This window comes from Lissotriton vulgaris, chromosome 6 (assembly GCF_964263255.1).
Source record: "Lissotriton vulgaris chromosome 6, aLisVul1.2, whole genome shotgun sequence".
Classification (NCBI taxonomy): Eukaryota; Metazoa; Chordata; class Amphibia; order Caudata; family Salamandridae; genus Lissotriton; species Lissotriton vulgaris.
In genome coordinates, this window is record NC_141694.1 from 584,631,716 (window position 1) to 584,659,216 (window position 27,501).

The following is a 27,501-nucleotide window of genomic DNA, read 5'->3' on the forward strand; positions in this document are numbered from 1 at the left end:
ATGCAGCGCAGTGTGAGTGTCTCAGTGCAGTTTGTAACAGCACAGTGTGTGAGGTAGGCAGTTAGTGTGAGGCAGTGCAGTGTGCGTCTCAGTGCAGTTTGTGTGCAACAGCGCAGTGTGATTGACACACAGCAGTGTGTGACTGCATAGTGTGAGACATTGCTGTGTGTTTGTGACAGCGCAGTGTGTGTGAGGCAGCGTATAGGGTGGAAGAGGTGCGATAAATGAAACAGGAGTAAACATAAGGAGAGAAAGGGCGAGGCAGTATCAGGCAGTTAAGACATTCATCATTCGTTTGCATGGAGTCACTGCAATATGTTAGGTGCCAAGATATAATAAATTTACAATAAAAAGACAAAAACATCAGAAAGAGGTTCCGAATCAACAGCAAAAATCATGACGGAAAACACAATTAGCAATGCGTCAGGATCATACATTCATAGGTTGCATTTGGAAAATGTTTAAAGGAGGTCCCCGAGATTGTGTTGCGATCGGTAGCCAAAACTATTTAGGAGTGCGACATAAGTCGTTCGAATCGTGTTTGGATCAAGAAATGCACCATGCGCATGGGGCAGAAGAGGCGCGATAAAAAGATTGGGCGCAGACATGAGGAAAGAGAAGGGGGAGGCAAGATACAGCAATTCTGACAATCAACAGTGGGGTACATTGATTCAAATCAATAAATTGGGGCCAAAAATTATTAAAATTGCAGAAAAAACCATGTCAAGAAAAGACACAGGTAGTATGTTGACCAAAATTAGAACGAGGGCAGCGATATAATTACAGTTTGTAGTTATCCACGATGTGGGATCCAGAGTGCCGGGTAGGGGGGGCATCGAAGTGGGAGAGGGAAAGAAAGGTGATACTGGTTTAGCAGTTGAAATTTGTATGGAGGAGAACATAGTTGTGAGCGTCCATGATTTTGTTGCGGGCAGTGGTATGGCTTCAAAAGACTTTCGCAGAGGTGAGACAGAAAGTGCACGAATCAAACACGAACTACCATGGCAGATTTACAAAGCCGAGTGGTCCATCTGTTAAAAAAAAAACATTGTGGGTGAAAGACAGTGAATCATGGTGTCTAACGAAAAATCTGTGTAAGTGCTGCTATGTTTTTGATCATACAGGGCAAGTTGAACTGTGAACTGGTAGTTATCTATGCCGAGAGGTATGAGCGTTAGTGTAAGACAAGAGGATGGGGGGCGTGTAGGAATTAGGTTAACAAGCTCTAGGCACTGCTGTGGCAGGGGAGTGCATTCCTTTGAAGTCTGATGCGGGGGCGGGGAGCTGCTTCCTTTGAAGTCTGATGCTGAGGCGCACAGGCTCCCAAATGACAGACAGGAATGTGTGATGTGCACTCGCCTGGCTCACATGAACTGTACCAAATCCGCAGTTTGGGGAGCCTTTCCGGAAGCCTTACTATAATCTCGCCGAACAATGCTTACGCATTGGTTCTGCGAGACCGAACAATGCTTACGCATTGATTCAGTGAGACTTAAAAAGACACTAGAGCAGAAGAGACAAACAATAGTTACTTACCTGTAAACAGGTGGTTCTCCAGTATTGGTGTCTATCATAGATTCACATGCCTGAATCATTCCCCGTCGTCGGAATGGGAGTCCCACGGTATATATAAAAGCAATAAAATGCCATAATACATATAGCAAATATCAGAAATACCCAACCAGGAAGTAAAGTAGCACCAGCTACAGTAGAAAAAACCTTCACAATTGTGACTATCCTAGTCATTATGTCTTAGTCCAAACTGCAGCCAATCAGGCGATCGGGACTATCTTAGTCATTATGTCTTAGTCCAAACTGCAGCCAATCAGGCGACAGCACCCACCAGAATGTTCTCCCCAGAGGCTCAGGCTCTCAGATTTTCTCGCACAGGAGTGAAACCCCATAATGCCTGAGTGAGTCTCTGGGGGGAGGCGGACGTAGACGTCAGAGTATCAAAATTATATATACATCCATATATATATATATATATATAACAGTATAAAAGAATAATAATAATCATCATTATCTGAATAACGTCTAAAGAGCATAGAGGAGGAGGTGGAACAGTGGCTCACCTTATTTGAAAAGATTGCGCAGCACTGCTCTTCCAACCGAAGCATCTGCGTCGTCTGCTGAATCTAGACAGTAGTGTCTAGTAAAGGTGTGTCTGCTAGACCATGTAGCAGCTCTGCAGATCTGTCGAAGAGGCACACCAGCAAAAAGGGCAGTGGAAGACCTAACCGCCCTTGTAGAATGTGCTCTTGGCAAGGCCTGTAAGGGTCTACCGGCCTGCTAATGACAAAGTCCAATCGTAGAGGAGACCCATCTAGCAATGGTCTGTTTTGAAACTGCACAGCCCTGGCGCTGCTGCCCATAAGCCACGAACAGTTGGTCTGTCTTGCGGATGGCAGAGGTTCTTGATACGTAAAACTTAAGACATCTTCTAATGTCTAACGAATGTAGTGCTCTTTCAGCCGGAGACTGTGGGGTTGGAAAGAATGTCTTTAGGACAACCGGCTCATTCAGATGAAAATACAAAGGCACTTTGGCATGTACGTTGGATTAGTACGCAGCACTACTGAGTCCGTGGTGAATTGGATGAAAGGCGCTTTAGATGTAAATGCCTGAATATCGCTAACCCTTCTAGCAGATGTTAAGGCTAGTAACAATGATACTTTCCATGTCAAAAATTTCAGGTCCACATTATGGATCGGCTCGAAAGGGTGACGCATGAGCTGAGTTAGTACGACATTCAGATGCCATGCAGGAGGAGGTTTCCGCACAGGCGGAAACATACGAAACAATCCTTTGAAAAATTGTTGTATGATCCGCACAGAAAACAAAGAATTTGATCCATCTTGACGAAATCTAGAAATGACAGCCAGGAAGACTAAGAGTAGAATGTGCCAAACCCAATCTGGCCAAATGCAAAAAGAAAGGAAGGGTTTGCTCTGGTTTGGCATGAATGGGATGAAGACCATTAGATTGGCACCATGCACAGAAACGCCTCCACTTAAGTTTGTAGGTCTTGATCGTGGATGGAGCTCTGGCCTTCGCCAGTACCTCCTGGCAATCCTGTGGAATGTTTAAGTGTGCAAATTCCATGTGCTGAGGAGCCAAGCTGACAATTTCAGCGAGTTCGGGTCCGGATGGTACACCCTGCCTTTCTGGGTGAAGAGAAGATTCAGAATGCGAGGAAGTTGTATAGGGTTGCATTCCGAGAGAAGGAGTAGCTCGGTGAACCAGTATTGCCGGGGCCATCGTGGAGCAATCCGTATCAACCGGCATGGCTGCTTCTTCATCTTCTTGATGACTTTCGGGATCAGAGGTATCGGTGGAAAAGCGTATGCGAATATTTGATTCCAATTCAGTGAAAGGGCATCCCCGCACGAGTCCTTGTGGGGAACCCAACTTGCAAAGTATGAGCATTTCCGGTTCTGGTGTGTTGCAAACAAGTCCAGATCCGGATGCCCCCATATCTGAAAGATGCTGTCTAGAGATGGTTGATGTAATTACCACTCGTGAGTGCAGCCCGTGGACCTGCTGAGAGAGTCCGCTAACACATTTGCGATTCCCGGGACATGGATCGCTGACAGATGGATATTGTGAGTCAGGGCCCAACTCTAAATCTCTTGTGCTTGCTGCGACAACCAGGCTGATCTCGTGCCTCCCTGCTTGTTTAGATAATGCATGCAGGTGGTGTTGTCTGTCCGAATCAAAACTGTGGCGCCTTCTAGGGTCGCTTGAAAGGACTTCAGGGCTAGAAAGATGGCGTGCAATTCTAGTTTGTTTATGTGCCATCTCATTTGGATCTTGTTCCATTTTCCGCTGACTGTCATGCCTTGGAGGTGTGCACCCCAGCCTGTCATTGAAGTGTCAGTCGTTACTATGAACCTGGGCACTTCCGTGAGGAAAGAGCATCCCACTTGTAGGTTGGATCCTTGACTACACCATTGTATCGCTTCTCGCATTCGAGGTGTTATTTGAATGATATCCTCGAAGGACCCCGATACTTGTATCCACTGGCGACTGAGCTCCTCTTGCAAGGGCCTCATCCGAAGACGACAGTTGGGGGTGAGAAGAATACAGGAAGAAATCATCCCGATGAAGGACTTGAACATGCACACTGAAACGCACCTTTTTAATAACAGTGCCGCAGCCAACCGTTGTAACTTTTCCTGTCTTTCCTTTGAGATAAATACTTTGGCGAGCTTGGTGTCCAGTGTCGCTCCCAAGAAAGTCTTTCTCCTTGCCGGCGTGAGGTGCGATTTCTCGAAGTTCACTGAGAAACCCAGGCTTTGCATCAGTGACAGAGTTGTTTGAATATGAGCTTGCACCATGTCGAAAGAACTGGCCTTGATAAGGCAATCGTCCAGATATGGATATATCTGTATCGACTGCAACCGAAGGTGGGCTGCCACCAGGGCCAGTATCTTCGTGAACACTCTGGGGGCTGAGCGCAGTCCAAATGGAAGAACTTTGAACTTGAAGTCCCTGCCAGCCACTCTGAACCTTAGAAACTTCCGATGCCTGGGAAAAATCGGTACGTGGAAGTATGCATCCTGAAGGTCGAGTGTTGCCATATACTCTCCCGCCGAAAGAAATTGGAGGATTTCTCTAAGTGTCAGCATCCTGAATGACAGCTTTTTTAGGAATTTGTTTAGGGCACGCAGGTCGAGGATGGGACGCCATTCCCCCCCCGACTTCTTGCGAATAAGGAAAAATCTTGAGTAGAAGCCTTTTCCTTTCTGATGATGAGGTACCCTTTCTATTGCTCCCTTCCGAATCATAGTGTTGATCTGGGCAAACAGCTCCTTGAGATGTGCTGGAGGCGGTCCTCTTGGGGGGCAATTTGGGGGAGTTTTTACGAATTCCAAAATGTGACCTCTGGCTACCACATCCAGAACCCATTTGTCTGTGGTAATTTTGGACCAATTTAAGTAATTTTGGGATATTTTTCCTCCAATTTGGTTCGGGTTGGGACAAAGTGGCGGCAGGATGCGTTCCTCACTTCTTATTGTCTCTTCCTCGATAGTTAGATTTTCCACAAGACTGAGAGAAATTTCCTTTTCTGTCCGTAAGCCTGTTGACGATATGGCTGGTATCTTTGGTTTCCCTGGGCAGAAGTATAGGAGCGCTGTTGGTTAAAGCCTCCTCTATTAGAGAAATTTCCTCTTCCTCCACGAAAGGAAGACTTCCTGTATTGTAAAGTGCCCAGCGAACGTGCTGTCTCAGTATCCTTTTTTATGGCTTCTAGAGCATCGTCAACATGCTTTCCAAACAAGTATTCACCATCAAAAGCCATATCTATAATCCTTGTTTGGACTTCCTGCCGAAAGGATGTTGCTTTCAACCATCCTTGCCTCCTGAGAACAGCTGCACCCGCTAGTTGACGAAATCCTGTGGCCGCAACGTCCACTGCAGCATCAATCATCTCAGACGAGACGGATTCTCCTTCCTGAAGGATATTCTTTGCTTTTGCCCGATCTGGCTCGGGGAGTTTGTCCACATACGGCGAGATGTCAGACCACATCTGCCTATTGTATCTCCCTAAGATGGCTAGAGAGTTTGCGGCTCTAATGGTTGTAGCTGCAATTGTAGAAACTTTTTTCCCGATAGAATCTAGACGCCTCCCGTCCTTGTCAGGCGGAACAGAGACCTGAGATGTCGGATTAGAAGACCTCTTTTGCGCTGCTTGCGCCACCACAGAGTCTGCTTTCGCTTGTCCAATGAGGCACGCGGGAGATGAATTTGGCGCCCTATATTTCTTATCAACTCTCGGGAGCACTGCTGGCAAAGAATTTGGCTTGGACATGATCTTCAGTCCTTCCTTCCATATGAATTCTATGATTGGTATGGTCCAACTCAGTTTTTGTGGTGTAGACTTGAAGTCATACAAGAAGCAGTCTTCCTGTTTTGACTCCATAGTTATCATGAACCTCTTCGTTGCTCTATCCATGATCTTGTGAAATGAGGCAATGTCCACAGGAGGTGACTCTGATGTAGTAGGTTCTGCCGGAGAGGGCGTGTTTGCATTATAATCCTCATACTCTGACGATTCTGACCTATTGTCTAATTCTCCTTCTTGCTCCTCATGATCTGAGTACTCTTCGTCTGCTGTTTGAGGAGCTGTGACTTGTGACGCAGACAATGCTGGATGTCCTTCCTCCAACGTCACAGAAACCACTGACTGTCTGCTTAGAAAGCGGCGTCGCCATTTTAGGTCTTGGCGTAGATAGCTGCGAGTCACCTGACTCTGAAGGAGGGAAACGCCTATAATAGTCACTGAGCATATACTGTAGATTGCGAAACAAGTCCTCAGGCATCTGCAGGCCTGTCCTCATGTGACAGATGCTCTGTTTCATGCATTTCTTCCTCCATATCATCTTGAACCTTAATTTGGAGGTCAGATGGGCTTCTGGCTGCTCCAAAATTTTCATCTTCATAGGATCCTTCCTCATCGGAATCCATCAGTTTCTCTGGCACTACTAGCGTAGAAGGAATCGCCTCAGTAGTAGCCCTTTTCTTCAACAGTGTAGCCGTAGTTGCAGGTGATGGTAACGGAATCCCCGATGACTGTGCTGATCAGACTTGTAAGGCAGTGCAGCTTGACAGAGGTGGCGTCGATGGGATCTCCGTTTGCTGCTGAATTGGTTGCCTCGTCGACGGGACCGTCGTCGAGGTCGTCAACGGTATCTTCGTTGACGTAGATTTCGTCGTCGACGAGGGTTTCTTCGTCGACGAGGTCGTCGACGGGGACGACGTCGAGGTAGTCGACGGTAGCTTAGTCGACGTGGATTTCATAGTCGACGTGGATTTCGTCATCGCCGGTAACATCGTCGGCGAGAGCTTCGTCGATGGCACCAATTTCTTCGTCGACGGGGAGCCAACCGTCGACATCATAATAGAAGATGAAGAGCTCGTCGACGGTACCTTAGCCGTCGTCGACGGGACTATCGTCGACGACGAGATAGGCCTGATTTGCACATGAACCAGCGTAGGCGATGAGGCTGAAGACATCACTAGAGTTGGCTTCAGAGAAGAGAAAGTCATAGTGCAGGTGGTAGACGTGGCCACATGAGAGGAAACAGTCCTTTTTTGACGTTCAAATTGTCAAAGGTGGCAAATGAGGAGGCACAGACTTAGAAGATTTCTAGGGAACTGCAGATTTCCCAGACTTCTTAGAGGGCGTACTATCCATTTTACCAGGTGGAAGAGTCTTTTTTTTTAATCACTAGGCCCAGGAGTATCCAGAGAGGATTGGGCCTTCTTCACCACCTTCGCCCTAGGAGATGAAACTTCAGTTTCAGCCTACCTCTTATTAGAAATTAATGAAGAACCAGAGGCAATGCTTCCTACCTCAGACAAAGGGTCCTCCTTGTCCTTGAGTCTGTTGAGCCACAACAGCAGTCGTCCTTCTCTGTCCCTGATGGTCTTAGGGGGGAAGGTCCGGCAGATCTTGCACTCCTTTGCCTTATGGTCAGGATAAAGGCAATATAAACATTTTTTGTGGGGATCTTCTTTGAATAGCCTTTGCTTCCCACAAGAATCACAGGCCCTGAACAGGGATTTAGAAGTAGACATTGTGAAAAAAACTTGAAGAAACTAAGTAATCAGAAGAAAACTGAGCAGAGCTCAGGGAGACTCCCTTCACACGACATGCGGTAGAAAATCTGAGAGCCTGAGCCTCTGGGGAGAACATTCTGGTGGCTGCTGTCACGTGATTGGCTGCAGTTTGGACTAAGACATAATGACTAGGATAGTCACGATTGTGAAGGTTTTTTCTACTGTAGCTGGTGCTACTTTACTTCCTGGTTGGGTATTTCTGATATTTGCTATATGTATTATGGCATTTTATTGCTTTTATATATACCGTGGGACTCCCACTCCGACGACGGGGAATGATTCAGGCATGTGAATCTATGAAAGACACCCCTAATACGTGAGAACTACCTTTCTAGGTAAAGAAAAAACAATCCAAGCATACGTAAATACAAACTGAAATGACCCAACCTAATTCGTGATGGAAGCGTACACACTGTGGAGCAACCCTTTATTGCCTGTGCCAAAGTCACAGTTTACAGGAGGGACTTTGAAGTGCTCCGATACCCTCGGGTGGAGCTTGCGCTATATAAAACCATCAAAATAAATAAAGTAAATAAATAAATAAAATAGATTCAGAGGCTGCTATAGATTTACAGAGGCTTTTGTTGGTGCAGAGACCCAGTTTCATAGTCACTTAGATCGCTGACTTTTCCTTACTCTTCAGTAACTAACCTGTTAATGTGATTTCATTCTCCAAATATGGGGTGTACTGATACCCCCATTGTAATTTGCTCATGATTTATGTTCCTGCGAATTAGTGCATTATTTGATTGTTGAGCCTTAAAAAAGTTCATAGGCTGAATGCCGTGAGCGAAACAGGTGTCGGCTGGAGCAACAAAATACATCAATAGAATGATTGAAACATCATATGCTGCACTTATATAGATTCTTCAACTATTGTGGTTGAGCCTGAACAATAGGGACACGAGGAAAGCACACGGATAATACTGAATGGGAACAATGTAATTTCATGGAACATTTCTGGTTTGGGTGCCAAGATGGAGGATTGTAACTGGATTAGGTATATTAAGCAGTTTCAGGTTATCTGTTTGCAGGAGACCTGGTCAGTCGAATGTAACTATTTTCTGGAAGGTAATAAAGCATTTTATGTACCTGCAACAGCCACAACCAGTTGAAGACCAAAGAGGGGGGGGGGGGGGGGGGTGGAATGGAGACGTTCATCTCTGTTGCATTATCGTGTAAAACTCGTAGAGCCTTAACTAGTAACTCTGGCATCATTGGTCTAATTTTAACGGGATAAAACTGTACGCTTGGTATGGTCAATTTTTATAACGCTGTTAATTCATGCTCAGTTATCAGTCAGCTATCAGTACTGAATGTTTTTATTAGAAATTCAATGAGGGATTGTATCTATAATCTCATGATAATGGGAGATTTCAATGTTCACCCTTGTGGGGATCTTCTTTTGAAATGTATCTCGGATTTGCATTGTTCGCGCTTAGAGGGATTGCATCTGGAACATACGACAGAGGGGGAACTTTTTAATGATCTACTTAACGATTTAGATCTTACATTGACCATGGGACTGATGGACCCTAAAAAATGTTTTGAGATCCCATCCTTTAAGGGCCATGGAAGGGGAACTTTTATTGATTATGTATTAATAACCTCGCCAATGCAATCCTTTGTGGATTCCTTTGTTATTGAACACAGTATATTCAGTGATCACAATCCACTCACTATTCACCTAAGGGGTCCCTGGATAGCTAATGTAGATACAAGTCCTATTTCCGGTAGGCTAAGTACAACTGACGGGAGACGTCGTCTCAAATGGTCTAAATTTACCCCAGATCTGTTGTACAAAGATATTAAAACCATTTGTGCAGATGAAATTCTGGTTTGCATACAAGAAGGTCCACAACCGAGGAAGGTTCTTGAAGCCTACCAAAGTTTGTCGGTTAAGGTGACAAAGTTATTGTCGTTCCCAGCAAAGAAGTTAGAATCTGTGGGACCCAAGTGGTTCAATCGTGATTGCTCTAAAGCAGCCAGAAATTTAAGGTTGGCACTAGCAGCTAAACCGAGAATAAAGGAAACAGTTCAATTGTGCCGTAAGCATTATAAATCTATCATTACTAAACACAAGGAATACCTCAGAGAGGAGGCTTGGAGAGAGATTCTTGACCCTTCCACTTTGCGGTGTAGTTCTAGATTCTGGGCGGTAATGAAGAAACCTTTCCTGGTCTAGGTACCGGGGGATGGCCTGGAATGCTATATTCCAAAGGAGGAATGGGAATCACACTTCAAGCAATTGTACTGTAGCCCGGTGGAGGATAGGACCATCTCTGCCCGAGTGACAATGGCAAGATGATTAGCTTCTCTAGGGGGGAGGTTATGGAGGGCATTGAGGGTCTAACAGCTGGGAAAGCTCCTGGTCCCGATGGGATTCCTCCGGATTTATTTAAATCTGATCCAAGTTTTTGGGCACCTATTTTAGAGTCTGACTTTAATGTCGCAGTAAAATATGGATGCCCACAATCCTGGGGGGTCTCCACGATCGTCCCAGTCTTTAAGAAAGGGGACAAAAGCAGCCCAAATTGTTATAGGCCTATTTCATTAATAGATTCCATGGTCAAAATTATAGGTAGAATCCTACTGCAGAGACTTTGATTGGACGATGGAAAATAACATTATGTCCATTGTACAGTATGGGTTTTGCAGTGGCCGTTCAACTGTGACGCAGTGTCTTAACCTTTTTTTAATACTTAGTAAGTACACTGTGGCTCACAGGGGCACCATTCACCTCGCCTTCATGGACTTGTCCTCAGCCTACGACTGTGTAAACAGGGGAAGGCTCTGGCAGTCCATGAGGGTGAAGGGTGTAGACAGTGGAATTGTCAATTTCCTGGCTGACTTATATAGTAATACTAGAGCTAATGTGAGATACTCTCAAGATCTGAGCACAACAGAAAATGTTAACAAAAAGGGTGTTTGTCAAGGTTGTATCTTGGCCCCCTTTCTTTTTAATTTTTATATTAATGACCTTGACAGTGTGTTGCAGAATATACAGTCCGACTGCCCTAGAGTTGGTAGGCGGGGGATTCCTGTACTTTTATATGCAGATGATGCAGTTTTAATTTCTAGAACTGAGAGGGGCCTTCAAGCTTTACTAAATGCTTTTAAACTGTTCATGACGGATAGAGACCTTATGGTCAATAATTCAAAATCATTTGTCATGCATGTTGGCCAACAGCCAAGAAGGAACTCTTCATTTAAACTTGATGTAGTGATTCCTATAACAAAAACATTTTCGTATCTTGGGGTCCTTTTTGACTCCAAGCTTAACTGGGGTCCTCATCTGGCAAAAAAGAAAGGGGAACTGGTCAGGGTTAATGCCTCCATCTTTAATTTCGCATCGAAATTGGGTAAAAAAAACGATTAGTGCCATGCTGAAGCTTTATAACGCAAAATCGGTAGCAACTGCTATTTATGGCAGTGACATTTGGGGGTACACTGATGGTGAGCAGCTGCAGATTGCTGAAAACTATTTTTTGAAGCGCATTTTGTATGTTCCTGCAGGCACACCAAACCTTTTGGTACACGAAGAGTTAGGGATGGAATATCTAGGTGACATTTTTTCCTTACGCCCATTAACCTGTTGGCTTAAACTGTGGTTAAATCAGGATATACCATTGACTCACCTGATTATGAGCGACTACATGACCCAGGACAAGGCAATGGCTTCCCCTTGGATAAAATATGTGAAATCTTGTTTTGTCAGGCTAGGTCGCTTGGAACTGTTTGAACACCCCAGTAAGATTGTAAAGGGTGACCCGGAGGTAATTAAACAGGACTTCCTTTTGGATAGGAAGACCCAGCGGGAAGATGTTGAACTCCAGAAACAAATTGTGAGAAAATTTGTCATGTTGAAAACACGTGATACTGCAGAGCCATACCTGTTGGGCTCACTGACCTCCCACGAAAAGTTCCTGTTAACAAGGTTCAGGTTAAATCTTTTTCATCACCTGCTGATTAGACCTAAAACTGATGTTTTTAACAAACTGGCAGCACCCTGTGGCTGCGACGGAGAGTCTCCACAGGATATGTTGCATTTCATATTTTTATGTAGATTTTATGAATAACCACGCAGGCGCTATCTGGTCACTCTTTTAAAAAAACTTAATTTTACTCAGATCAGACCGGCCTTAATGTACTTACAACTTTTGCATAACGACAGTATTCTCCATATTACTGAATTTTTTTAATTGACTGTTAGGCTAAGAAACTGTCTGGACATGTAATGGCTCTTTGAGTTGAATGCACTAGTCACTTTTTTCCCGTTGTAAAGCTGTTATTGCACTTTTTCACTCTGGCACTTTATCTGATATATGTTTACAATGAATGTGTTTCTAATTGTTATTAAATGTATATGTATATGCACTTTTATGGTTTGTTTAAAACCGAATAAAGTTTCTGAATTGAAAATAGTGTCCGGGCCAGGATTTACTAATAATTTGTACTGCTGAAACACACAGAGGGTAGTGTTACATCGGTCTCTCTACTGCCGGAAGTGAACCCTTATTAGTCGTTCGAATCCTCACATCTGTAGAGAGGTTCTTTCGCTTTCACAACCTAAAGTCGTAGAGCCTGTTCCAGGCTTCCTACAGACATAGTAGTGACCCTCTTCCGGGTCCACAGCCTTTAACACAGGCAAAGATGCTGTATCCAGGTTCGAGGCCTCCTTCAGACCTAGAGATGCTCTTCCAGGTTCAGGGCGTTTAACAGCTGCAGATAGGTGGTTTCTGGTACAAGACTCCAGCAGTTTCAGGGTACATTCCTGCAGGCTGGGCGGTGCTATTTTCTGCCGAAAGGTGAGGCTCCAAGTTCAGACCAGGCGGCCCTGTGATTGACAAGGAATACACATTTCACAGCAGACGAGCGTGTTCAGACCCTGCCGGGATGGGAGCCTTCTGGGAGCTGCCCGGGAAGCAGCAGCAAAGAAGGTGTAAAGACAAAGAAGATGAGAAGACCAGGATTACGTACAATGGAAGAGAAAGGAGGCAAGACAAACAAACGTGGCCTTAATCACTCTAAAAAAAGGGGGTGGGGGAGCAGGGCTATCCCGAGTCAGGCTTCAGTTAGGCGCATCGGTGGCATTTATTAGCATTACCTTTCCGCTGGACTAGGATTTCAGCCTGTCCAAAGTAATTTGGCTTACCTTCTGAATGGCAGTAAAAACCTCCTCCTGCATCACAAAACATGTTTGTACATTTAGGAGTACCGCAGTTGCATTGATCGCTGCAACAAGAGTATTTAGATGTTTGTAGTAGTGAATCTAACAAAAAACTTAAGTAATATCCACATTTGTTGTGATAATTTCAGTTTGATTGCATGAGGACATATTCCACAATTGCAGTTTAAAAGAATCAACCATGGTTTGAAGTTTGAGGAAAAATGTGCATACTGTATTGACTAACTGTAAATAATGGACAGTCTGGTGTCCAGCCGAGGAGAAGTTGATAAATATGAGAGTTGTGGGCACAGCAGGGTCCCAGGAGAAAAATGGAGCTTGGAGTTACTGTTGGTGAGTGAGTTCTTGTACTTGGTTGCCAGATGTTATGTCAAATAACTTGAGGCGAATAGGCGGCTGTATCGTACAGTGCAACTATCCCTTATGCTAGATGTGTCGAGCCCAACATTTTTTGCCTCAGAGTCCATAATTATAAAGTGCAAGATTTTCACCCAATTAGGAACTTATTTTTTGGGTAACTTTATTTTGGTTTTAAAAATATAACAAAGTAGATAACAAAATCAGGAATAAATGCTCAGGGAATCAGGAAGGATACAGATGGCAATCAATATGTTCACCATTTAAAAAAAAGTTCAGAAATGGGGATGTAAATGAGAGAATCAACAACAATGATCGGATAGGAAGAGAGGGAGAAAGAGTGAGATGTTAAAGGGGTAAAAAAAAAAAACAAGTAGCAGGATTATAATTAACTCGCAGGGCACACCTATGGTAGCTGTCATTATGTGTGCAGTAGGAAGCGCCCATTTGCACTAACAACCTGATGGTCTGAAACAGCAACAAGTATTGTAGTAGTGGATGCCATTTATATTTTTTGGTCTGGAGGTTTGTGGTTGCAGTGCAGCATAAATGTCACTTGTGGTGTCACAATGTATTAAGTAACGGATCCATGCCCTGTTGGTGTAGCCATGCCCCCCCCCAATGTAGAGATACCTAGCGTTAATCAAAAACAACTAAAGAGTATCTTGAACTATAATGTACATAAAGCTCAAAAGGAGAAACTGTAAGACAAACCGTCCACCAACACCCTTAAGTGCCCCATGCAGAAATTTTTCGAGCTGTGGAAGAGCCCAGACTAGGTGGATATGTGGGGAGTCGTCAGCCAGCGAATGCCGACGTGAAGATTTCCCCCACCACGGACTCATGAAGATGTTTATTTAGGAATAACTGAATCCTAAGGAGAAAGTTCGTATTTCCCTGTGTTTAGGAAGAATTTGGAAAACAAGCTGAATTCCATAACCCTCATAGAACAGAGGTTCCGCGCCGGAGTTTTTACCAGTGCAGCGAACACAAGTTGGTAAAAACGCGTATCTATAGCGGATTATCCTCCTTCCAATGTGAGTAGGTTCCAATCGCCCCACCCCAAATCTTGGTCCCCACTCGCGGTACAAATCATGTCCCTGACGCTCAACTTTGCCTTAAGGGTATGTAATGGACGAACAATCTCAGATACCCCCTCACAATGCACTTTTAATAGGAAGGACCACGAGTCGCGATTAGACTACATTTTTGTAGATATCAGCCTGTGGCCTAAGGTTGAGGATTTCAAAGTAGTCGTGCGTACGGATAGCGACCACAATGCACTATTACTACATCTGGTGCATTCTGCAATAATATCTGGCCCTCAGCCTCCCGACACTAGGGATGAATCAAGCAATTTGGTACTCACCTCCAACAGGCGCAGGGTAAGATGGGAGAAACTGGCAAACTCGATAGAAAGCACCAGAAAAATGTACGAGCTAGTATTGCCCAAGTTTGAGGATCTGGACAATTTAATCAATCAACCCAGACCTCAAGACTTCAATAAGAGTTTAGCTCTAATTCATGAAGAGCTAGTGGGAGTTCTGGGTGAGGTCCTCTATCCGGAGGTAGTGCAGAGTGAGCAAAAGACCCGAACTTCTTCCTGGTACAACTCAGCCTGTAAAAAGGCTAAGTCTGAATTAATTTCAGCAGTAAAAGCAGGTATAGATAGGACCAGGGTGGCAGAGCTTAGGCGCCAGTATAAGGGTGTAATGGCCCAGGCTAGGTCAGACTGGGATTGGAATAGATGGCAGGACCTCTCTTCTGCCCTTGGAACGAGGGACTCTAGGAGATTCTGGTCATTAGTGAATATTGGGTCAGGAGAACCAAAAGCTGCAGTAGAGCCTAATATTGCAGCTTCCCTGTGGGAAGCCCACTTTGGTAAACTCTATGAAGACAGTTCTGATGGCACAAATGATGTGGCCGCTGCTTTTCTTTCCCTTGCTGGCGACAAATTGGAATTTAGTCTCGGGGAGGTGGTCAGTGCCATAGACAGATTGGCGCTGGGTAAAGCACCGGGACTCGACAAACTGCCCGGCGACCTTTTTAGGTCCCACCCTGAGATTTGGGCCCCATACCTTCACATTCTTTTTAATTCCATTGCACAAGGCATGGAGATCCCCTGTACTTGGCTGGGGGCGGAGATAGTTCCCATCTTCAAGAAGGGCTGTCCTCTCCTCCCAGCCAACTATAGGCCAATCAGCCTTATAGATGTGTCTCAAAAACTTTTCTCCCGCCGCATACTGGACCATCTCCTGGACTGGATGGAGGACAGAGACATTCTAAGTCCCCTTCAGGCTGGCTTCAGAAAAAACACGTCCACCATGGATCAAATCTTCCGCCTTGTGCTCCTCTACTGGAAATCTGTGAGGATTGAGGGCGGGAGGTTGTACATGGTGTTCGTGGACCTGAAGTCAGCATTTGACCTAGTGCCCCGGAAAAAAACTTTGGGAGGTTTTAAACGAGATGGGAGTTCCTACACATCTCTTACAGGCCATAATTAGACTCCACGAAGGCAATTTTGCTCAGGTACGGTGTGGGAGGGGTGGAGTATTGTCAAAGAGGTTCCCTGTCCTAAGGAGGGTAAGGCACGGTTGCGTTTTGGCGCCAACCCCGTTTTGCCTTTACGTTAATAACGTCATAACCCATCTAAGTAATGTCAGGGACAATGACGCCCCAGTTTTAGCGGGCAGGAGGGTACCGGCTATCATGTTCGTCGACGACACCCTCCTGCTCTCCAAATCTCCGATGGGAATACAGCGGATCCTGGATGGATTTGGTCTTTTCTGTAGACAGTATGGTCTAGAGATCAATACAGGGAAGACCAAATTCATGATCTTCAACCCCTCCCCTAAGACTAGGCCAAACCCTTCACTGAGTTTGGTAAGTCTGGAGAGGGTAAAAACATTCCAGTATCTGGGGGTAACATTGCACGAGAATTTAGCTTGGGAACCGCATATCAAGTTCTCGAATAAGGCTGTCACAACTGTCCGGGGCAATCTTGAAGGTCACGAATACTTCTTCTTACAAACCTATAGCCCCTGCAGTTGAAATGTACAAAACACAAGCCAAGGCGGCTGCATTATATGGCAGCGAGTTGTGGGGGTATAAAGCAGGAAAAGAATTGATGAGTGTTGAAAATAATTTTCTGAGACGTCTTTTGGCCCTTTCGCCTGGTACACCTCTGTTTCCATTACGATTAGACTTGGGTCTCCCTCCTATAGGGGAGGATCTTGAATTAAAACCGCTAAGATTTTGGCACAGGCTTTGGTCTACCAACGAGCTCAAACATTACAGGCAAGATCTTATTCATGTTATGAACCTAAACCATAGTGACAAAATTCCATGGTTATCCTTTGTTAAGCAAGAACTGTTTCGACTGAGTCTTCACGAGCTGTGGGAGGCCCCTGAGTTAGGCTGTCAAAAGGTTTCCCGGAAAAGACTTGCAGAAGTTTATAAGGAAAAAAGTCTTGCTTCCCTTGTGCTTGCTCCCCGCAATGGGATTTTAACCGAGCGTTTCCTGGACTCCAAAATTCTTATTATTTTGAAAGTTTTATGGATATTATTTTCCCAATATTGGCAAGAAAGCTATTTATCCAATGGAGGCTTGGCACTTTACCCATCAAATCCTTCACGTGTAAATGGGCCAATGGGGGGGGGACAAAATATGGCCCGGTTTTTGCTACTGCGATGAGGAAGAAACCCATGTTCTGTTCTTTTGCCCGGCCTATGACAGACCGAGGAAACACTGGCTAGTGCCTCTGTGTAGGAACTTTGGCGTAAGGAGTCATGTGACTTCGAACAGAATACTGAAAACCGATCCCTCCCCTCATAGTATTTGCAGTTGCAAAATTTCTAATGGCCATGTGGCACATCAGGAGGAAACTACTCAAAGTTTGATTACCAAAGGGTAGTATTGCCAAATTAACCATTGCCAATGTATCTCTTGATTATTCTTCGGGAAGTGGTTGCTCTTTTTACTTCTCCTTTTAAAGCATGTTTTAAACCATTGTTGTATTTAAAATTTATTTTGTATGTATGTTTTTCATGTATCTTTTATGGCCTAAACGGCCAAAATAAAGAATTTTTGGATTGGAATGTGAGTAGGCACTTTAGGGGGTGTACTGCCCCGTTGGGAGAGTTTGTATTACTGGTCCTGAGGAATGCTGGGTCGAATAGGACCCTAAAGCTGAAACATGTCGACCGATTTTTAGGACAGGGGGTTCAAATTTACTTAACCCTTTTTTCTCCGTTCAAGTACACTGTTTAATTGGGTTCGAATCACCCCTCTATTAAAAGTGTTGGTCGAGGGAGTGGTCTACACATTTTAACCTGCACCTTTTTGGTTTGTTGTATCTTTACAGGCACTAACTACAGGAACCCAATGAAGACAAACAGCTACCTATCTTGTGTGGGTGCCTGAGGGTTCCTTTTTGCTCATTTGGAATTCACTACCTTTTTGACACAGCTAATATTTCTGCATGGGGCACTTAAGGGTGTTGGTGGACGGTTTGTCTTACCGTTTCTTCTTTTGAGCTTTATGTACATAATAGTTCAAGATACTCTTTAGTTGTTTTTGATTGATTATCCTAAGGGGTGTGAGAGTATTCAACTTTTCCCTTTCTCTCTTGTTTATACATACCTAGCGTTAAGCCAATAACACTACCAAATGAAGAACTCTTGATGCATTTACATCTAGACAGGTAATTGGCTGCAAACACTATGTATATTTGTACATCCATGCGTCTACACCCATTTATGATTGGAGTGTCCTGAGTTCTGCCTGTACAGGAGTTTTCATCTTTCTCTGGTGCTTTTAATACTAGCATGCCTCTGCTGGTGACAGCTTTAGTTCTGTAAACATAACATATTTAGAAGAGGTATAGCTTCCTACCATTTTTATAGTCATGATAACTCCTTGCTGAACAAGTGATGAACAGACCTGTATATTTATTGTATTATTGCTTGTTGTACAGTTGTGTGTGCAGCATATTTATTAATTAACAATTGTATCATTTAAACTACAAAAATGCACGATTGTTAAGATTGCTACGTGCCTTTAAAACAGCACTTGCCTTTTAGTGACAAAGTTGTTAAAATGTTTGTGGAATTGTTACATGGTTACATCTTTTAAAATGTGTTTTATTCAGACTGTGGCGAAGAAATCAACAATTCTACGATGAGCTCCTTATGGAGATTTAGATGTTTGATTCACTATAATATGCAGTTGCTATGTGGACTGGTTGTGACAAATGTTTTTTTTTTTAGAAAGTGTTTTGCATCAGGATGGTCATCCCCATGTTTTATTTTAAGTTTTCTGTTATAATTACATTGCCACTTGAGCTAACTATGACACTTTGATTACTTTATGGATAATAAGATCGTTCCTGCTATATTAAATGAGGTTGATGTCACCTGTAATTAGCTATTTGAGAACCATATTTTAAAACAAAGCAAAAATGTAACTATTTTAAGATCACAGTGGAATGTGTTTTAGGTTAATGGCATATTGCTATAGTTTTTCATAGTATTTGCTAAAAGCCTCAATTTCATCTTTTTTGTTCATAGAGACTATGTGGTAACATGGCAACACGTACAGAAACCAGTCAGTCTTTAAATTGTGCTGGTGGAACATATAACATTCTCTCAATCGCAGCCAGAATATGAGCTGGCAAACTCGGAAAGCTTCATATACTTGCAGGTGCCTTAGTAACAAATATTCCAGCAGGAGAGTCACTCCCGGAGGCCTCGGCGTTTGAAGACACACTCCTGGACGAATTTATGCCCACAAAGGCAATTTCACTGACCTATCTTAAATTGACTAACCATACTCCAGACCCCCTTACTCAGCACTGCAACACATAGGAGATGGATTTAGGGGAACTGGACGAAGAAGACTGCATGGAGGCATTGGCCTCACCTAGGGAAGCAGCGATGTCGTCCAGGCTCAAGCTGGTACAACTAAAAATATTACATAGAATATATTACTTGTGGCAAGCGCTAGTAAAAATGTGCTAAAGGGAGGACTCTGGCTGTAGGCGAGTGTGTGGGAATGAAGGCACATTCCTTCATGTTCTATAGGGGTGCAGTTATGTTAATAGATATTGGTCAGAAATACTCCGCAGTATGAAGCAACTCTGGGACAGAAACTCGCCCTCAAGTCCAAACGTTGCTTGCTAAATATTTGGGAACCAACATATCTAGGTTCCAAGGAGAGAATATGAGTAACGCTGGGCCAGGTGCTTCTTGCTAGATTATGGGGATCACAGGAAACACTACCACTGAGTGCATGGAAGAAGGACATGGATTGTTATATGTTCAGGGTTTAACAGTATACATATCAAGGGGATGCCCGAAAAAGTGGATACAAATATGGGAGAAATGGAATGTATATAGAGGGAATATTTGTGAACCACATCCGTTACCCTCCCCACCTTTTCCCCCTGATAATTGAGAGCTGGAAGGATAATAATGAGCAAATGGATAATTGTGTCATTTAAATATCTGATTAGTATGATCCCCAGAAGGTCCCTGTGCCTAACAAATTTTTACTTTTATTTTAAATGAATGTGTCCTTATGTAAAGCAACTGGTGCTATGTAAGGCGCTCTGATACCCGATTCGGGTCAAGTTCGCGCTATATAAAACTCTGTAAAATAAAAAAATAAAAATCTGTGTCCAATTAACGTGAACGCGAGATGCGGGCGTGATAATTGGAAACAGATGGTGCTGATGCTCGCAAGCCCTAGGCCGTGGGCTGATGCACAGGTGGGACATGCACCCGCCTCTGCCCAATTGCGTGCTGTCTCTTAGAAAGACTCACGCAAAGGGCAATTGCGTGAGAGCAAAATAAAAAACACACGCAAGCGTGTGGTCAGAGTTGGAAGTCCTTAGAATAAGCCTCGCAGGGCAGTGCATGCGCGCTGCCTCAGGCGAGACCTAAAAATGGTCGGAGCTAAGTGTGTGTATTGGCCCGACATAATATTCCTAGTTCCTGGCCGATCTCCCAAGAGTCCTGAGTTTACCTAATGTGTTTAGCCCGAAAATGAATGGTGTGCATATTAGCGGTCTGGTATATGCAGAAGATTAAGTGATTTTAGACCAAACAGGAATTGGTCTGAAGAGAAAATTGGATGTCTTTGCGAATTATTGTAAGGAGACAAAAATGAAGAATAAATATGGAAAATACCAAGTTACTCCCGATAGGGAAGCACTTGAAAAATATGGCCTGGGAAATTAATAAAATCAAATTAGAACGTTTAAAAATATAAATAACTAGGAGTGTGGTTCACCCACGATTTAGGATGGAAGGATCACCTGGTCTCAACACAAACTAAGGTGCTTCAAACAATTTTGGGTTGAAGAAAAGTAATTATCACTATGGGGGCCCTCCATACGACCAGTGCTGGTGGCCTATCAGGCCATGATTCAGCCACAATTTCAGTATGGTGCTGAGGTGATAAGCTTAGGGGGCAAAAAGAGTTGGGATCTTGATGAAGGGAGATGTCTGAAAAATCTACTTTCTCTCTCCCTCCCCTCCTCCATGGTGCAGGCAGTTTGGGTGAAAACGGCCTGACAGGGTGAAAGCACTTAGCACTGGCACAGACATTAAAAATCTGGATGAGAATAGAAAGTGTGGCGGCGAACAAAACATTGGGGTGGGATCGGCAAATTACACAAGCCACGCCACTGAGGAAAGCAGAGCAATTAGGTACACTATGCACCTTGAAAGGGTTTGGTAACTGGGATTTGATCAGGATCTCACGAATCGGGGACCTTTGGCGTCAGGGGAAGGTGCTGTCCTTTGCCACCCTACAGAAAGAATATGAGTTCGCTTATTTCCGTTATTTGCAGGTGCGACATGCACTAATGTCCAACCTGGCTAGCTGGAAATCTCTTCCTGAGGTGTTGCCGCTGGAGGGCAGACAGTTAGATGGCTATATGCCCACACAAGCTATATCCCACACCTACAAAAAAACTGGTGAATAAGCCCAGATCCCCTTGCTCAGGTCAGGGGGTGGTGGGAAAGAGACGGGGTAGAACTTTATGATGAGGAATAGTAGGAGGCGCTGTCCTCTCCTAAGGAGATAGCAATCTCTCCCAGACTTCGCCTTGTTCAACTGAAGATCCTCCATAGAACTTACGTGTCAGGGGCCAGGCTCGTAAGCATGGGGAGAGCATCTGATATTTTGTGCAGAAGGCAATGTGGCCAAGAGGGTACCTTCCTACACATATGGGACTGCGTTATCCTACAGAATTACTGGAAGGGGATACACCAATATATAACTGAGGGGATGGGGCTCCGACCAGAAGCAAAACCGTGCATACTAAATGTATGGGAAACCACTGATGTGAACAGTAGAGGGAAAACGTGGGTTACGCTGGGCCTGATGGTTGCAAAGAGGAACATTGCATGGCTATGGGGCTCTGGTGTATCGCCTACATTGGCCTAATGGAAGACAGATATGGACTGGTGCATGCAGAGGGAAAAGAGTATTTGGCGGGTGGATGCCCCAGGAAATGGTCTGCTATCTGGGAAAAATGGTATGTATATAGAGGAAATATTTGTGTGCCGCCCGTTGTACCATCTCTTGACGATCCCCTTAAACACTGAGGCTCTGCCCCTCCCTGGCCTGTAGTGTGGATTTACCACAAAAATTCTATATACTTCAAAGCATTCCGGTCATGTACCAAGAATTGGCTTGTTCTTGTTTAATTAAAAGATTTGTTTATAAAGAATAGAAAGTGTTATGTATGTAAAAAGGAGGTATACAGCTAAATTGAGCCCGGGGAGTAAGGGGGGGATTCAAACCTGTTGTAGGGAGCTAAAAATAGAATTAGCAGATTGTATTAATGCAATAGGGGTGAGTAAGGGGGAGCTGAAAAGAATAACTAAGAGTTTCCATGGAGGGGAGGAGGATCTACTATATTTAGAAAATAAACAATCTGTCTCCCACTTGATTAACTCGTGGATGGGAAGAGAGACATTTTCCTACCTATAGAGACTCCCAAATAACAAGATGCGAAGAAGTGTCCTATGGTTTAGATGTCGGTCAAATCAAGTCCTAATGTCAGAAAGATGAGGTGCTCTATTGGGTGAAGGAAGAATCTGCAAGTGTGGCCTAAATACGAAGGGAGATTTAACCTAGTGATTGGTTTGTGGTTTTCAGCCCATCGGAAGTCCATTTTAAAATCTAATTTGATTAAATATCACAAAAGGATAGAAAGCAAGTGATTAAATTATGGGATGAAATGAGATTTGTGGCATGTTCCTGGTCTGTGTATACATTGCAACAGTTAAACTAAGTTGAACAAAAAGAGGGACTCTGGGCCAGTTTAACTAGGTCCAGCGTACGTGCCCAGGGGCTGTATTGCAAAGAATGGTACGGAGTTCCTCTCTAGTAGTTGAAATGGGCAATAGGAACCGGTAGAAGGGTCTCAGAAAGGACCTCTGGTGTGTGCTTGAAGGACGGGGAATTCTCCTTTTGGAACTAGGGCTCTCACACACCCAGCACGCTAGGTGTCCTGCTTCATCATTTGAGCCTGCCCCTCGTCAGGTCAGCGCTGCAATACCCGACGGGCACCCGGAACTGGGGCTCTTGTTCAGGCATCTTTTGTTCCTGCTGGTGGGTGCAGTGGGGGTGAGGGGCCTAGTGAGTGTAGATGTAGGGGAGAGTGAGTTAAAATAGGTCAGTTAGTCCTATCCAAACTTTATTCAGTAGGTAAACTGCCTAGTTAACAAGCATTTGCAATGCAATAGGTCTCGCATTAATTACGTTTGAGCTATTGGCATTGCTAAATATTGCAACACCAAATGCAACAAAAGTCTATAAATTGAAGGCCAAAAAAATGTGTATTTATTATCGTAGCAATGGTGGCATGCTGCACTTTAAATGAATATGTTTAAAAGTAAAGTAACAATTGATGTGTGTACTGATGGATGGTGGTGTGTGTGCCTGTAGAAATTGTGCAGTGATGGCTGGTGGTGTGTATGGCTGGGGGAAGTGTGCACTGACGGCTGGTGGTGTGTATGGCTGGTGAAAGCGTGCACTGACGGCTGGTGGTGTGCGTGTGTGTGTCTCTGGTGAAAGTGTGCACTGACTGCTGGTGTGTGTGTGTGTGTGTGTGTGTGTGTGTGTGTGTGTGTGTGTGTGTGTGTGTGTGTGTGTGTGTCTGGTGAAGCATGCACTGACTGCTGGTGGTGTGTGTGTGTGTGTGTGTGTGTGTGTGTCTGGTGAAAGCATGCACTGACTGCTGGTGGTGTGTGTGTCTGGTGAAAGCATGCACTGACTGCTGGTATATGTGTGCCTGGTGAAAGTGTGCACTGACGGCTGGTGGCGTTTGTGCCCGGTGAAAGTGTGCACCGACGGTGTGGTTGTGTGTGTGTGGTTGTATGGTTGTGTGTGTGATTGTGTGTGTGGTTGTGTGTGAGGCAAAGTACAAAGGCTTCAGAAAAACTGCACGGACACGAGCCAGCTGGGTTTTAGGACTCAGTCTTTGCATTACTCATCACAGTCGTCCCTTCAGGGACCCATATGTCACTCCCCATTAGGGGTCGAGAAATGCAAATGTCCAGATGACGTTTTTATCTGCGTCCACTGCAATCTCCTAACTCCATCGGGCATTGATAACAGAGTAATGGGCAATGCACAGATTAAGAATAAAAAAATTACAGAACTGCACCCTTGAACAACAAAATGCAACAAACCACTGGCAAACAGCATGAATGCCTGAGCACCAACAACGGATATCAAGTTAGAAGAGTTCATTAAGTAGTCACTTATCCAGATACTGATCAGAATGTTCTTCCAGCAACCAACTGCTCTTGGCTATTGTCTGCATCAGCAATTAGATTGGGATTAATTCCACAACCAGGCAGCAATCAAATACATCGCATGGTCATTGCTGACCTATTGCCTGTAAATTAACTCGAAGATAACACAGTAAACGAGCCATTGGGTGCCATGTTGTGCTGTCACTTCAGAAAGGAAGAACTATGAAGAATTCTCACTAGTCATTTTAAACAAATACTAAACATCCATTTCAATTCCTCTATGTTGTCCCTTGAGGACTTTGCACACACTGTGCAATTTTATAACAAATTCAGCCCATGAACAAACTCCAACAGATGCACACACACACGTGACCCTGCACAAGCTCGGTCATTAATGCGATAAGTCCACACATCCCATTACACTCAACTGACAGGAAAACTGTCCTGACCACCATCACGGTCCGTCATGCTCCATGCAATCAACAAAACATGAGCGTACCCTTTTTATTCTGCAACTTCTACATGCAGATCATAGACATTCTAGGACATGGCCCTGCACTTACAGGACTGCATTCGGGTGGATTCCATGCCCAACTATAAATGACTCATACCCTCTGCGTGGCAGTGCCGTCCGACAGCTAACCTACACAAAAAGATCGCTATACTCTGTACTGTGCCTCTACTAATGAGCATCCTACTTACCTTTGCCTGCCGTGTCTTCGTTCTGTACTGGTCCTCTATTCCCTTGTCGGTCATGAATTCACTCTACACATTACCCACACAATGCTCCAGAAGCATCCAATGCGTACAGACCTGACCCAAGTCTCTGCCTCCATAGGGTGGCCTCTCCATCGTTCTTAACATCCCTCCATAATCCACCCTCAGCATTCCCCGATCGCAGCCTCACCTTCTCCAGCTCATCAAGCTGAAACACAGCAGCTTCTAGCCCAGGTCGGCGGCAATGTGCCGCAAGTGGTCGATGCGGGGCAAGGCATCAACGGTGTGGTGTCCGAAGGTACGTATACAGTAGGTGTTTGTGTGCGTGTCATAGTAGTAGTGATGCTGCCCGCCCAAGTGATGGATGCCAGCCTCGCTCCGCGCCGTGTCCCAGTTCTGAAAGCTTACCCCACCGTGGCCTCATCTTCCCGGGCCTTCGGGGCTCCCTACTCCGTCACCGGGTCCACCTGGAAATGGCTCTGGCTGGGCGTGGGTCCGAGGGGCAGGTTGGGCCCGTCGCCGGCGCCTACGGCAAGCAGTTCCTCCTCGCCTGGGGCCAGCGGGGTCTGCGCGCAGCCCGGCTCCTCCATGGTGCTGGTGCGGCAGCTGCTCCGGAGCTCTGAGGTGCTGTGTGCCTCTCCCCGTCCTACCCTTGCTGCAGGTATACAGCTGCGCCTCCTGCTGCACACCTGAGCTGGCTCAGCGCGTTTCCTGAGGGAGCATCCCTAGAGCACAGGCGGAGAAGAGCAAGAGCTGTGCCGGTAGATGCTCAGACACGAAGACGCTCTCCGCACCTATAGACAGGGATGAGGGGCAGAAAGCGTATTTTGTTTGCTCTTGATACCAGCACAAGTGTCACCTTTGCCTCATATAATGTAACGTTTGCTTTTGTAACATGCCCACTTGTAATGTTCTCCTCATGTATCATTAACGTTCCTAATGTGAAGCCTCGGACACCTTTCGGTAAAGTCCGCGCAAGAGAAAAACGCATCAAATAAATTAATAAATAAATACAAAATGTGCTTCGTGCAGGTGGAGTGGCTCCTTTCAATTGGTTGTTGCTGCATTAAAGTATGAGAACGATACTACTGAGAAGGAACCTTTGTGAGTCGGAACTCCCGTTTATTTCTCTATTTTTATTCCCGTCTTGTTGCTGTCGTGAAATGTGCGCAATGATGACAAGCGTTGCCAGAGATCCAGGCCCATCATTCTTGTTTTCGCGGTAGAAGTGAATGAGCCGGTCAGGAGGGCGTGTCCACCCGTGGTCTTTGTTTGTCCCGGAAGCTGTGTGTCACGCGCACGAACCGCTGCTGTCCTAGCATTTGCACGACTACTGCGATTCTTCCGTCAAATGTGTGCGGTGCTCTGATTGGTCGCTCTCTCCACCCATCAGAAGGCGGATGGTGTATTGAATCCCGGTGAACAAGTTACTTACCTTTGGTAACGATATATCTGTAAGAAACATTAGTTAGTGTTAGATTCCTTACCTTAGAATATCCCCAGGCGTCAGTCTGGATCCGGAAACTTTTGCGTAGCAGTACCCCTGCGCGTCGGTAGGCGTCGTCTGCAGGCGTCCCCTGCGGCTCCGCGTCCGTCGTTGGCGTCGTGCTGACGTCGCTGGAGTATATAGACGCCGCCTCCGCGCGCTGACGTCAGTTCTTTGCACCCAGCTTTTCCGCGCCAGGAGACGCAGAGCCATGAGAGAACCAACACTGGTGCCATGTAAAACTAGGGCCCTGAAAGGGATGTCCTTAACCCTAGGTATCAGTTCGCAGAACGGGGAGGATGGGTGGGTTCGGTAAGGAATCTAACACTAACTAATGTTTCTTACAGATATATCGTTACCGAAGGTAAGTAACTTGTTCATCTGAAAGAAACACGTTAGTGTTAGATTCCTTACCTTAGAATACATACCCCAGCAATACCAACCCCGGTGGTGGGTCTGCGAACCAATACAAAACTACACCAGAAAGTCCTGGAGGACAGAACGGCCAAAGAAGCCATCCCTCCGGACTTGACTGTCCAGGCAGTAGTGCCTCGCAAATGTGTGCAGCGAGGCCCACGTAGCCGCTTGGCAAATGTCTTGCAAGGGGACTCCCCGGCCCAGGGCAGTAGTAGCTGCCGTGGCCCGAGTGGAATAGGCCCTCAGCCCAACAGGAGCCTCCTTTCGAGCCAAAGAGTAGCACGCTTTGATGCAGAGAACGACCCATGAGAGATGGTTTGTTTACAGACCGCCCGTCCCTTCTTCGCACCCACGTAGCCAACAAACAGCTGGTCATCCACCCGGAACTGGCGTGTGCGATCCATGTAAAATGAAAGCGCACGTTTTGAGTCCAGACGATGGAGCCGCTCCTCATCCTTTGAAGGATGCGGAGGCGGGAAGAAGGAAGGGAGGGTGATGGACTGCCCGATGTGAAAGGCCGAAACAACCTTGGGCAGGAAAGAAGGTCTAGTCCTCAGAACCACCTTGTCAAAATGAATGGACAGGAAAGGGGGTTGGACAGAAAGAGCCTGGAGCTCACTCACTCTCCTGGCAGAGGTGATGGCAACCAGGAAAGCCGTCTTTAAAGTCAGGAGACGGAGAGGACAAGAATGAAGGGGCTCAAAGGGAGCACACATCAGAAAGGTTAGAACCAGGTTCAAATCCCACTGGGGCATCACAAACGGAACAGGTGGAAACATGTGAGTGATGCCCTTCAAGAATCGAGTAACAATCGGGGATTTGAACAAAGAAGGCTGATCAGGAAGCCTCAAGAAGGCTGAAAGGGCAGAAAGGTAGCCCTTGATAGTGCCCAGAGCAGAGCCCTGCTGGGCAAGAGAAAGAAGAAACAGAAGAACCT

The 27,501-nt window shown here is 45.3% G+C and overlaps 1 protein-coding gene and 1 pseudogene across 7 annotated transcripts in view; one reads left to right on the forward strand and one right to left on the reverse strand.

The window, feature by feature from the left end:
• Nucleotides 1-27,501, reverse strand: part of SYNCRIP (synaptotagmin binding cytoplasmic RNA interacting protein) — a 640,060-nt gene that overhangs the window by 537,655 nt on the left and 74,904 nt on the right. The window lies entirely within an intron of this gene.
• LOC147707676 (uncharacterized) lies at nt 8,604-10,406 on the forward strand (annotated as a pseudogene).